Source organism: Gymnoscopelus braueri (genome assembly GCF_963280865.1).
Source record: "Gymnoscopelus braueri genome assembly, chromosome: 13".
Taxonomy (NCBI): Eukaryota; Metazoa; Chordata; class Actinopteri; order Myctophiformes; family Myctophidae; genus Gymnoscopelus; species Gymnoscopelus braueri.
The window spans coordinates 42,225,465-42,240,258 of record NC_137615.1 but is presented as its reverse complement, the minus strand read 5'-3'; the positions used below and the strand labels follow the sequence as shown (position 1 = coordinate 42,240,258).

The window sequence follows — 14,794 nt, the reverse complement described above, 5'->3', positions numbered from 1 at the left end:
AAACAGCCTACATCTATCTAAATAAAAGCCAGTGATCTTCCATTAGCACCAGCTGTACCGCTGCTGGGTCAAACTTGTGAACCCATTAATAATCGCGCCGCTGGTAAACACTCCCAAGGCCATTATGTACCGTGTTATCGCGTCTGTGTCAAGATTAATTTAATATAGTATGTTTGGTCCATGGATCTTGTGATATGAATCTTAATCGGAACTCTTCACCACTTAAACCCAATAGTTTACCGGAATTCCCCATGGGTCTGTATATTAGGCCCCGCTGAATCTTTCCCTTTACACCATCTCTTCCCCGAAAATAACCGATCTCTTCTCTTTTTGGCTCAAATATCAAAGCTCACATCGTGTCGCGTGGCAACGCAACACAATGTGTTTTAAGTTTGTAGACCGGCTATGTTCACAGGCTGTTCACCCCAGAATAGGGACACTAGGGGTTCATGTGGTTAATCCTTCCGTTGTTGTTGCCTCTAGCTGTGTATAGCAGAGCAACGTAGGAGCTTTCCAGGATCTATTGTGTGTGTGCGTGTGCGTGTGGGTGTGCGTGCGCGCGCAGCGCGCGTGTGTGTGTGTGTGTGTGTGTGTGCATGCGAGCGCACTCGTGTGTTCTTATCTAGTGCATACAGTTTGTGATACTGTGAGTGTGAGCATAAATCGTCACTTTTGGGTGGAAACGGGTGGAAATGTCCAATATCGTTACTTTTCAGGGAATCGAAAAAAAAGAACTTGTGTTCCAATGGATCAAATGTAGTTATTATTTAGTCACCAGCTCTAGTTAATACATTTTGTGCGTGTGTGCATACGTGTATGTCTCTTTCTCTCTGGTCCTTTAACATTGGAACGTACGGCACCTTGATGACCTATAAACATGTTTACAGCGGGCGAGGATGGCGCCACACTAACACAACACAGACATTCATCTCCCCTGGCCTGGGTACCTTACAGGACACACACACACACACACACACACACACACACACATGCTGACAGCCAGGTTGAACGATCAGATTACGTGTTTGAAACAGCCTTCTGTAATATAATTTGGAATCCCACAATGTAGTTTAGTTTATAGAATAATCCAAAAACCAGCTTGAGTGTCTGAATATTCTTAAAAACATACTGGAGATGTGTGTGCGTGTTTAAAAAGTTACAACTAATAGAAAAATCACACCCTGTGTGAAGTGGGCGGTGTCTTGCTAGCTAATCACAATACTGAATGGAGTCAACCAATCATGTACAAAAGATAAATACATTTATTGAAACACTCTTTATGATGGACGAAAGCATAACTTGAAAAAAACAAATTTTTGGTTTTTTTCAAGTTATGGTTGCTTATATAGGGCTATGCACATGTGTCATGTGACACTGGCCAATCACAGTCCTGAATAGACTGTGATTGGCCAATCACAGCGCAGGATAATTCTACAAATTTCCTGGGCCCAGATCACAGCGCAGGAAAATGTACATTTTTCCAAATCTCACTTATAGGGGCGGTTTCACCGCCCAAAAATATGTTAATTTAACTTAATCTTTTTACAAAGGGACCTCTAGACTCTTTCTTCTCTCTCTCTTGGAGAAACATAAAATAGGTAAGAGACTGATGCAAATATGCCTTGATAATGTCCAATTAATACATTCGCTGATAAGCTAAACTGGACCTCATTTGGCTCTGTACTTTTACCCCTTTTTTCCATCTATACCAAATCTCTTTGCCAAAAATAGCCACGCTTGTATATTGGCTATTTTTGGCTTATGCCCCCCCCCCTGAACATTGATGCTGGGGTTCAAGTCTAGTGGTTAATGTGGTTAGGGGGAATTTGTCCCCCTAAAGAGAATTGGGGGACAAAAGCTAAAACGGCTCTTACTGGGACTCTACGAAGTGTCCTTAACCCCCCGGCCTATGTGACCCTTCCTTCTGTCTGGATGTCACCCCGCCAGTGAAGTGCCTTTCCTGGGCCCTGGGCCAGGCTGGGGTGTCTACCCCCATGGGTTATATATAGACCTGCAACAACACAAAACCCACCGCATATAGCTCTTAGACACATACATCTGCCTATATGCACATAAACACCTGCGTTTTATACACATCCACATTTGCATGCCGACACGCACACACACACACACACATACTGTAGGGGCAACTATGCAGTATCTCTCTCACCCTCCTTTTCTCTCACACACACACACACACACACACACACACACACACACACACACACACACACACACACACACACACACACACACACACACACACACACACACACACACACACACACACACACGGTTGTATTACTATACTTGTGAGAACATACACATTTTAGTGGGGTTAAATATGCCATTTTTGTCCAGTGCTGGCATGCAACTAAGTACAAATCAGGCATAACTCTACCCCTAACCCCTAAATGTATCCTCCAAATGCCTAATCCTAATCCTAACTCCAACCTGAATCTTTTCCTGATCATAAGCCTCACTCTAAAAATATCTTTAAAATATTTCATTATATATTTGTTTCTCCTCTTGCCAGGACCAGAAAGATCTCTATTTCTCAAATTCTACTATACTTGTTGGAACATTTGGCCCTCACAAGGATAGAAATACAAGTACACACGCACACACACACACACACACACACACACACACACACACACACACACACACACACACACACACACACACACACACACACACACACACACACACACACACGTGCACGCGCACGCACACGTGCACACACACGCACGCACTCACTCACTCACGCACGCACGCACGCACGCACGCACGCACGCACGCACGCACGCACGCACGCACGCACGCACGCACGCACGCACGCACGCACGCACGCACGCACGCACGCACGCACACACACACACACACACACACACACACACACACACACACACACACACACACACACACACAGTCACACACATTCACAACTTGACCCTGGTCTCCCCAACTGTCCTGGCCTGGTGTGTGTGTTAATGAGGGTGTTTGTAGCGCAGACTGAGGCTAGCACAATGATGGATGGCAGCAGGGCTGGAGTGTCCTTGTCCAAACCGAGACAACAGCCGTCTGTCCGTCTGTGTCCTGCCTACAGGCCACGCATCTCTGGAAACGCTGCCTACATGCCCTGATACGAGGCCTTTCAGACATGTGTTTCTGTGTGAAAATACCGTACGTAATTTTTCTGGTCCATCTGCACCAGACCTGGGACATTCTGCTACTCAGGAACCCTCTTCATGAAAACGTGAGATAACCCATAACCAGTGGTGTAAAGTAAGTTAAGTACATTTACTCAAGTACTGTACTTAAGTACAGTTTTGAGGTACTTCAACTTTACTGGAGTATTTCCAATCTTCAATACTTTGACTTCTACTCCACTCCATCTCAGAGGCAAATATTGTACTTTTACTCCATGGGGGGATCTATGTTATTTTCATGTATATCCAGGTTCTGGTATAGCAAGAGAATGCTAAATACGCGCGCGTGCGTGCGTGCGTGCGTGCGTGCGTGCGTGCGTGCGTGCGTGCGTGCGTGCGTGCGTGCGTGCGTGCGTGCGTGCGTGCGTGCGTGCGTGCGTGCGTGCGTGCGTGCGTGCGTGCGTGCGTGCGTGTGTGTGTGTGTGTGTTTTTGGAAAAACATGCTGTCTCATCAAACACATGCACTACTGCCCTTATGGCCAACTCAACTCAACCTTCTCCAGAAAAATCAGCACACTCAATCTTTTTATTGTGGGATATGAGGGAATAACTGACAACATTATTTATAGCATCCTGCTCTGTGTAGCCTACTGTATAAGTCATTAATTAAAAGACATGGTTGTAAGAACTTTCTTTTGATAATTGAATAACATTCTGCATTCATAACTAATAACTGATAATTATCTAATAACTTCTGCTTTTCACAAATACAAATACATAGCTGCCTACAATAATGTATACAAATACGTGATCAATAGTAATAGATTACACTCAAAGGCGATGACACAGTTGGGAGGAGCCCAGCCACTGCCTGGGAGGGTGAACAGAACAGTGGACCCCTTACAACACTGCCCACCATTTTTTATAATATTTAGTTTATATTTTATTAGATTAGATTTTTACAAATGACGGCCCAAACAAATTTTTTTACAATTACATTTAAGCCCCAATATCCTATATTAAAATTGCCTTAAGGGAGGACAGTCAGATCGGTGGTGAGACGTAACTGTGAGTGCCGCGTAGTTTATGGGGAGTGTGAGAAATACTGATTTAGAAGGCATTCGTAGAATCGGCCTCAGGTCTTAATGGGTTAAGAGAAAGGGGATATAAATGAGTTATTCCATTGTCATGGCTGCATCTGTCACTGTCACATTGACTCTTATCCACAGTCAGAGACCCTGACTTTACACGTCATCGCATGATAATGTCGCTTGCCAAAGATAGTCGATCTGTGAGCATGGAGATCGCCTATTTCCAGCAAGTGACATGTATGACGGAGTATAAATCAATCATAATCCACTCATGTGAGGACGCATCATGCTACATTTAGCAAAGGAAAGCTAATCTATCAAAATGCAGCCATGCCCTGTAGTTGTGAGAGAGAAGGATTAGACAAATGATATGTGTAGGAAGTTCTGCTTTATCAGACGGTGCAGCAGAAAGAGACAGACCAGAGAGGGTAGAGAGAGGACCCATGCAATCTAGCTGCGATGTGATGGTCTAATGATCAAACATGGCTGCCACCCACAGACATTACACCAACGTGTCACGCTCTCTCTATTAGCGATTAAGTACGCATTGATGTTAAAACCACAGAGCCGCTTTATGTTTTATTTATTTTTGTATTCCTTTTCCTTCTTTCTTTCAGATAATCACCCCTAAAGCCAGCATTCATAGACTTAAATCCCCTGAGTAATCCCACCGCAATCCCATGAGCGCCGGGTCTACTTTCACCACGTCTCACCGCAATGGCGAACATTTAGCTTACTTTCTCCCCATCTGTCTCTGTTTTTTCTTTGTTCAGCCCTCCATCCCTCTCTCTCTCAGGGATGTGGTATTTTTCATCCTATTTTCTGGATTCCAGGTTCTTGAGGGCATAGAACTTGCATTCACCAGGTGAATGGTACTGTAGTCATGTGTGCTCGGTGCTTTTGGCATGCACGCACACGGTAAAGAAGATTGAAGAGGCACCATGATTCGATCAATCAATTAGAATCTGTGTCTATTTTAGTTTTATTCAGTTATTTAGTATTATATGTCACTCAGTCTACTTTTATTTTCTGATCCTATCACTGGCTGCAGAGAGAACTAATTAACTCCATCTTCTTCATTTCATTTCTGTTGGAATAGTTGACACTTTTAACTATCTCTTTTGAAAAACCCAGAGCATTTAATTAACACCCCCGCTTTCACTGTGCACTTTTGTTACTAATTAATTCAATTAAGCAGAGTCATGGACCCCCCCCCCCCATCTCCCTAGCAAATAAAACCCTGCCTTAGTGCCTTTATAACATGCTTAGAATAGGAACGCCACGTCAAAAGTGTTTAACGGACATACAGTACGTGACAAATGCAATTTTGTATATAGAATCAATAGGGAAGGATATGAAGGATGTGACGTCTATTATGTGTGCAAATGCATGCATGCGTGCGTGCGCGCGCGCGCGCGCGTGTGTGTGTGTGTGTGTGTGTGTGTGTGTGTGTGTGTGTGTGTGTGTGTGTGTGTGTGCGCGAGTGTGAGTGTGAGTGTGAGGGGAGACACAAGCTGGAATGTGTGTGTGCAAATGTAAGTGTGTCAGTAGTATTCAATGCAGTAAAAATACCCATGAGCTGGAATTTGTGCACACACTTTGTGCACGTATGTCTGTTCGGTCTGTTTGTGTGTGTATGCGTGCATGTGCATGTGTGTGCATGTGTGTGTGTTCGTGCAATGTGTGTGTGTGTGTGTGTGTGTGTGTGTGTGTGTGTGTGTGTGTGTGTGTGTGTGTGTGTGTGTGTGTGTGCGTGCGTGCGTGCGTGCGTGCGTGTGCACGTGTGTGCGTGTGTGGGTGTGCTTGTGTGTGTGTTCAGGGGTGTGCTGCTGTGTGAAAACGTTGAAGGGTTGATTTGCAGTGGGTGCATGTCGCTGAGGGGCCGGTCATGTCATGTCATGGGTGATTTTTTTGGCTAACACACAGATATGGAGCAGAGTGGTGCTTATATTTGACCTGCTTTTAGCTGGGGAGGGACGTTGACTGACACACCACACACACACACCCACAGATGCAGATTCCGGTGTGTGTAATCCCATGGCAATTAGCGTCTTCATCTATTCTTATACGTATGTGCGTGAGAGCACGTACGGTGGAGACACGCGCGCGCGCGCGCACACACACACACACACACACACACACACACACACACACACACACACACACACACACACACTTTCACCACGTCTCACCGCACACACACACACACGCACACACACACACACGCACACACACACACACGCACACACACACACACACACACACACACACACACACACACACACACACTGCTGCCTTTGATAGATGCGTTGCTTGGGCCCCATGATGTGGCGTTCAGCGAGGTGAAAGAGCCCTTCATCACTGTTTGAAGGTGTGCTCAGTGACACAGACCCCCCCACCCCTCCCCCCCCCGGGCCCGGCGGACCCTCTCAACCTCTCATTTTCAACGTTTCATTATATGAGACTCTTCTGAAGGGAAAAAACACTTTGAGCCTGATTTATACTCAGTTTTGCATCCGGGGGTTGTGAGCTTGTACAGCAGGTCTGCTATTTTGGAAATCGGGCATTTATTCTCAAGTGCCATAATATGTCAGTGAGTTTACAGTGCGTCTCTCCCTTTCCTTTTAACCCATTAAAACCGGGAATGCATCTGTGTAACCACTTAAACCATTATTTTATACTGTGGCTATTCAAAAATAGCAGATATACAAGCTCACAGTGCCACGCTATGAGCTTGCAGATCTGCTATTTTTGAAAAATCTTTGAAATGTGTGCAAATCTTAGAATGTATATATTTTTAAAGCAAGCATTTGTAACTCAAATCTTTGCTTTTGGGGGTCCGCGGCCCAAATACATATCATTTTGGGGGCCCTTGACATGAAAAAGTTTGAGAACCACTGATACAACAACATACGTTTTTCAGAAAACTCTTATAGGATTTAGAAGGATAAAGGATAATTCCTTTTAACAGGTCGTTCATGAAAGTCCTTGCGGGCTTGTTTCCAATGAGAACCTGTGAGCAATTAGGGGTTAAGAGTCTTGCTCAGGGACAAATTTCATCGACACATATGCTGACCTGGCCTTGAATCGAACCTGGGGCAACCAGGGCCTCTGGCTCCCTAGGCGGGCTCACTAACCACTCAGCTATGGCCGCCCCCGCCCCCGCCCCCATCTAGAAGACGTTTCTAGAATCGGAACCTCCGTTCTTAATGGGTTAAATCCTCATCTCTCTTCTGCATCTACTGTCTTGAGAAGACAGTAGGACTGAAGGGCAGAATGAAGGCATGTAGGAATATAGGTAGGAAGTGAGAGAGAAGGTAGGAAGGTTAAAGAAATGTAAAAGAACAAACAACAGGTAGAGCAAAAAAAAATCAGCGATTGGTTGAGGAACCAATCGCTCAGTCGCACACTGACGACTTTGAAACTAAATCCCATAGTTCTGATGTGAGGACATACAGTATTTCTCTGTCGGATATAAACCTCATATGTCCAAAACTGTTACTTTTCAGGATTCAAATATACTTTCGCAAGAGCAGCCGATCTACAAGCTTGCGGATCTGCTGCTTTTGAAGCTTTTGTGTGATGCTGAAGTATGGTCAAGTAGGGCATTAATTTACGAAAAAAAAAAAAAGTTACAATGTGGAGATACAAGGTTTCTGCCCGACAGCAACAAAATATTCTTATACTGTATATTGTGTGGCAAATGCGTCGTTTGACCTCATCGCGTGGACATCTCCACGTTTAGGCAAGCTCTAAATACATAGAATACAGTATCAACAACATTGCAACATTTGCATAGCAAGGTGCACCTTTCAATCTCTGCAGTCCACTTGGTGTATGGATGGATGTGGCACGCACTGAAGGGCGCCTTGGATCGAGGTGCTGTAGAAACACAGACCATTTATTATTGCAACGAGACACCAGGAGTTGATAACTCATTCATATCCAGTATACCCATTGGAGATGATCCAGCGGGAATATTGATAAACAAAGGGGTTATATTATGCAATATCAGCCTTGATACACTGCGGAAACTGGACGCCTTAAGCTGCTACTTATAGGTGATGTTACTTATAAGTGTTATATTTTTTTAACTCTGTGTTCTGATGATGGTCATTGCTGGGGGTTGTTTGTTCAGTGGCGGGGGCCTCCCCATCTCTCTAGCTCTTCGGTAGACAGGGGATTAAGCCCTATATACTGTACTTTGTCGTACGACAAATAGCGAAAATAGCTGATCCAGAAGTCTTTCGGGAAACAGCACACGCTGGAATGTGTGCGGTTAAGAATCGCGGCTAGAACGACTAGGTGTGTTTTTTTGCACCCGAGGGTCACATGGGATTACAGGTGGAAAGTAAACGCCTCACAGACGTGGTTGAGAGACGAATCGCGACCACCCACGGCTCACTCCACAGGAAGAGAGAGGGAACAAATCACCGTCATTACTCGAAATCTACATATTCGCCTCCAACCGTCTCGCCATAGGCTTTCTGAATGCTGATAGCTGGCTCCTTGCAGACGCTATATTTACATCGTCCCTTAAGGTGTGTGATGTGGGCTCGGTTACCATGGAATTGCAATCATATTCTGAGAAACAGACCGTAATGCACTGGTGGGAAATGCTCTTGGCTCCGCTTATTTGACTGCCAGGGGTTCAATTAGCTAGAATGCTGATAAAAGTGCTTTAAATGTATCAAATTGGTGGAGGCAGTGATTCCCATGGTAGATCAGTGCTTACTGCATAGTCTCTAAATAGAGGTGTGCTTTTTGAAGTGACTGTGGTGCTTTGCTGAGACTGAGGCACTGAAGATGCGTTTCTTGTTTGAAGTATGCTCGAATTTGAGTTTTTGCAACAATAATTGCCATAACAATTTACAATTTAGTGAAAATAGCAGATCTACAAGCTCGTGACAGTTGTGAGCTTGTGAGCTTGCTCTTGTAGATGAGCTATTCTCGCCATGCCACATTGTGCGACGAAGTATAAAATAGGACTTAAGTCAACTCAACTACTCTGTCACATCACAGGTTTACAAGTGGGTAAATCTTCTTTACAAACAAATTCCCATCATTGCAGTTTCAAGAAACAGAAAAACAATGAAAGTATGTCAATATGAGCTGTGTAATATGTATACTGTAACCAGTTATATTCTGGTTAACTATATGGAGTCAATGTTGAACGTGGCCGTTTAGCTAGCAGGCTATTTAAATGAGATTGAGACTGAGAAACCATGGTGTGGTCTTACATAACACGTGGTGCACGCAAACACACACGGTCTTACCACATGCAGATTGATGAGGCTCGGTCACGTAGCTTGTCACAGCGACACTGAAAATGACATCCTTAGATGAGATGTCGAGGAAAGCTTAAGGCTTTTAGGGAAATTAAGATGGGATGCAGATGTAAGAAAGGAGAGGGTAAGAACAAATACATGGAGAGAGAGAGAGAAATACATTAGAAACATTGATGTGTACTTGTGCATGTGTGGCTACTTACACTACAAGAATTCAAATCAAAACCCAACACAACCAAGTGTAAAATAGGGAACTAACCGTAACCCTTAAACCTAACCTCTAAATGTCTAATCTTGACCCTTACCCCAACCTGAATCTATCTCCTGTAATCCTAACTCCACAAAAAAAAAAGTCTGGTGAGGACCAGGAAAACTGTCTTCACAATGTCTATTTCTGAAATGTATAACTATACTTGTGGGGACTTTCGGACCTCACAAGTATAGTACACACGTCACACACATGCACGAGCACACACGCACGCGTGCACACACACGCACGCGTTTCTCCCCCCCCCTCTCTCTCTCTCCCAGAGACTACTTTACTGTCTTTCCCCGGGTGCCTGGGGGAAGAGTCTGGCTGTGTGAGTGTCTTTCTCTGGGAGCAGCAGGGGTGTGAGCGCTGACATCAATAACAGCCTGCTGTTGATGGGGACAAAATACAAGGAGAGAAGGAATGAGAGAGAGAGCGAGAGAGAGAGAGAGAGAGAGAGAGAGAACATTGATCGAAGCAATAAAATTACACATCTTAAGAAATGTTTGAGGAATTAAATCCCTGTGTGTGTGTGTGTGTGTGTGTGTGTGTGCGTGTGCGTGTGCGTGTGCGTGTGCGCGCGTGCATACGTGCATGTGTGGGTGGGTGTGAGTTAAGATAAACCTTTATGCTTTATTGATCCCTGTGGGTGAATTCAGGTGTCATAGCAGCAGTAGCAGTGAGAATAAAACACAGGAGAGGTACAGGTACGAGTTGTACCCCCACCAAAATGTTTGCATATATGCAGGGTTTCTTTTTAAATATGGGGGAAACCGACTAAAAATAGGCAATTGACTCTTTTCCCATTGCAAGTAGACAAGCATGCCTTTCTGGGGTTCTTTTCTCTGGTGTTTCACATTCGACGTCATGAATGTGCTGGAGAGCTTGTCTGCCCGGGGGATCTTCTCCATAGTTATCTCTCCATCCTCGCTTCTTAGCTGAGCTCCTCCCGCTTAACCACGTCTCCGTTCAGGGCATGTCATAATAGGCGAAAATAGCCAATCGACAAGCTCGCAACGCACCACAACGCAATGCACTGTGAGCTTGTAGATCGGCTATATTCAGCGAAGAGATTTGGTGTTGAGGAAAAAAAAGGAGGGGGCCAAGTATAGACCCCTCCCGAAGCATCATTGGGTTTAAGTGGTTCATGACGCGAAGGAGGGATGATGTGAGGATGAGATGCGAGGACGGAAGACATGTATCAGAATGTTCTAATACTGTTCTGATCGTTTTATTGTTTTAACAGTTTGTTTTGCTCAAATCATTGGATGTCATGTCGCATTGGGGCGATGTAGTTCACTCTGTAAAGTTATTGTTAGACTCATTGATGTATATATTACGAATCTCCTTCTACAGAACATGACAGATGTGAAAATAAAATGTGTTAAAATGTGTTAAATACACATGTAAATACAAATGCAGTCTGCTACACCTATGCAAAAAAAGAATTAAACACTGTAAGATCATTCAAACGTCTGAGAACAGAAAGGGAATACAGGACTACAAAGAGGGAGACATTTTTTATTCGTAAAAGTGAAGTAACGTAGGAACAGTGTTGAAATACAAATAAAACCTTTACTTGCAACTTATGTACAATCTATCAACGGTCAATCTATCATTGGTGAATATTTAACAGGCATCTGTCAAATGTGCATCCTAGTAGTCCACAGCAGTCAGTAATCAAAAGACAAAAGTCCATACCAGACAGTGGAGGTTTTAAAGTTCTAATGGGGGTTCTGACTTGGTTTAAGGATTGTCCAAGGTGCTTTGTGGTGTACAGAGGAGACTGAGGAGGGATGAGTCTGTGGCTGAATGAGCTCCTCATCTTCACTAGCTCATCATAAAGGGAATTGGAGGGCTTCTTCAGGATAGCATCCAGCTTCCTCCTTAATCCTCCCCCAACCACCTCCAGACTGTGTCCAGTTTAACTCCAGCTGTGGAGCTAGCCTTCCTCACCAGCTTTGTCGGTTTGTCCCTTGGGTTGATGTTACCCCCCCCCCCCCCCCGCCCCATTGCAAAAAAAGACTACATTGGCTTCTACAGACTGGTAGAACATCTGCAGCTGTGCGTGCATGTGTGCGTGCGTGCGTGCCCCAGCATACAGTATGTCAGCAAACGCCCGTCTGCATAGCCGTGTTTGCCCGTGTGCACAGACGTGTCTGCCAGTGTGTGTGTGTGTGTGTGTGTGTGTGTGTGTGTGTGTGTGTGTGTGTGAGTCTAAAGAAAGAATGATGTCTTTGTAGGTGAGCTGTGGTATTTTAGCTGTGGCCTTGCAGTCTCCGTGGAATCTACGCACACTCTGCGAAAAAATGCACAGTGTGTCAAGTGAGAGAGGGAGAGAGACATTTTAAGTAACAGTACAGTTATAAAGTAACACAGGAGCTGGGCAGGGAAGATTTCCTCCATTATGGCCAGTTTTGCTTGAAAACTAAATTGCTCATGTTTGCACGTAAAATGTTACCTGTAATGGTAAATTATTTACACTTCCAGAGTTAACCCCTGAAAGGGGCATGAAACCCTAGTCTTTTTTTTTTCAATTGAGATTACAAACTACGAATAGCAAAAATAGCAGTTGCTTCGGGAGACTAGGGTTAATGTGGTAAAATGACCACTCAGGATTCTGCTGTGATTGTAGTGCACAACATTAGCAGTAGTTGTAGCGGCAATAATGACCGGTAGTGGCAGTAATAATAGGACCAACAGCAGTAGTATTAGTTGTAGTTTCCATTTCAACACTCACAATCTGGCTTTTCCTCACTCCATCTCTCTCTCTCCTCATATCTCTCTTTCCCCCTTTCTCTTCCTCTTTCTCTCATGTGCTCTCTCTCTCTCTCTCTCTCTCTCTCTCTCTCTCTCTCTCTCTCTCTCTCTCTCTCTCTCTCTCTCTCTCTCTCTGTCTCTCTCTCTCGCTCTCTCTCTTTCTCTCTCTCTCTGGAGACGAGTCCATGTTTGTTCTAGGTGTCTCCATACCTTAGCATTAACCCTAATACCAGGGAGAGCTGGAAATATCCACTGCCTTACACACACACACACACACACACACACACACACACACACACACACACACACACACACACACACACACACACACACACACACACACACACACACACACACACAGCCCCCCTTGGTCATACGTGGTTACAACGCTTCCCTTTTAAGACTAAACAGATTCTGTGTGTGTGTGTGTGTGTGTGTGTGTGTGTGTGTGTGTGTGTGTGTGTGTGTGTGTGTGTGTGTGTGTGTGTGTGTGTGTGTGTGTGTGTGTGTGTGTGTGTGTGTGTGTGTGTGTGTGTGTGTGTGTGTGTGTGTGTGTGTGTGTGAGTGAGTGATGTGAGAGCCCTGTACATGTTTTGTAAGCTGGTATTAGAGATGAGCTAATGACAGGTTGTCTGGAGTGCAGGTGGCAACAACTGGTATTACTGCCTTCTCCCATGTACTGTACAAATGTGTGTGTGTGTGTGTGTGTGTGTGTGTGTGTGTGTGTGTGTGTGTGTGTGTGTGTGTGTGTGTGTGTGTGTGTGTGTGTGTGTGTGTGTGTGTGTGTGTGTGTGTGTGTGTGTGTGTGTGTATGTGTATGTAAGGCAGTGGATATTTCCAGCTCTCCCTGGTATTAGGGTTAATGCTAAGGTATGGAGACACCTAGAACAAACATGGACTCGTCTCCAGAGAGAGAGAGAAAGAGAGAGAGCGAGAGAGAGAGACAGAGAGAGAGAGAATACTAGGGAGAATACTAGAGAGGGTTTGGAATACTAGGGTTACACACGCGCATCCTCGCACACACACACACACACACACACACACACACACACACACACACACACACACACACACACACACACACACACACACACACACACACACACACACACACACACACACCTGAGGTCAGAGGTCAAAACCAAGGTGACAGCGTGAATACAGGAAGTTCGCCTGAACACAGGACGTTCAGCCAGAGACAGGAAGCTCCCTCTCTTTCTTCTTTCCTCTCTCTTTGTCTCCCTGTAGTCTCTGGAGAAAGCAGTTTTCAAATGCTTCCACTGAACAAAATACTGAGAAACTACATTCTATTCTGGTCTGTGCCTCTCTCTACAAAGCACCAAATTCTAAACTCTTACTGTGGGCTGTTACTGCGGGAGAGAGTTCTCTGTCATTCAGTCCAAAACACAACACACACACATCTGCGTGCGTGCGTGCGTGCGTGCGTGCGTGCGTGCGTGTGTGTGTGTGTGTGTGTGCGTGCGTGCGTGTGTGTGATGATAAAGTGGTCGGTCTGTCCTCAGTGACAGATACAGTAGTAACCCTGTCCTCCCAATGGGAATGGAAAATGACAGCTCTTTCATTGGATCGATAATCCACACCTGTGCTCTCTCTCTCTCCCTCATTTCAGTGTCTTTCATCATGGTCTCATATCCTCTCTTCTCTTCTCCTCTCCTCTCGTTGTGTGTAGCCCATTCTTTCACTCTTCTCTCATCCAAAAACAACACCTATAAAAGATTGGTTTATTACACAACATGTATGTCTGTATATATATACTAACATGCTTTGACATGTCCACTCATATTTTTAGCTTGCCCACAGTGATGTGTGGCAGCAAGGTAAAAATATACATGTGCTGTATATGTGCTATAAACACTCCTGTCTGTGGAACTGTCTGTGTGTCTGTGAACAAAATAACACCAGAAACAGTGGGAATTTAGTACAGGCTGCCCCAACTGTTGGGTTGAAAAGGTCAAAGGCCACGGTCAAAAGAGAGGTACTGTGGGGTCGGGACCTATTTTTCGGTCGCCGACTTATTTGCGAGAGTTGCGAGTAAAATATTTAATTTTTATTATTAATATTTTATTTCCTACTTTTTTTTATTATTATTTAAAAGTATTTGTTTTAAGAAATATAATAGAAACAATTTTTCACTACTAAAGAGGGCTTAAGTGATACATTCGGAATGTATTTTTGTACGTTTGGGCCTCGGGGAGACACCAAGTCTTGAGTTGAAAAATAAAAAGTGTTTTT

At 44.5% G+C, this 14,794-nt stretch overlaps 1 protein-coding gene across 3 annotated transcripts in view; it reads left to right on the top strand.

The window, feature by feature from the left end:
• The window catches only part of LOC308097954 (xylosyltransferase 1-like), a 51,594-nt gene that overhangs the window by 6,482 nt on the left and 30,318 nt on the right, over positions 1–14,794 (top strand). The gene's annotated exons all lie outside the window — the stretch shown is intronic.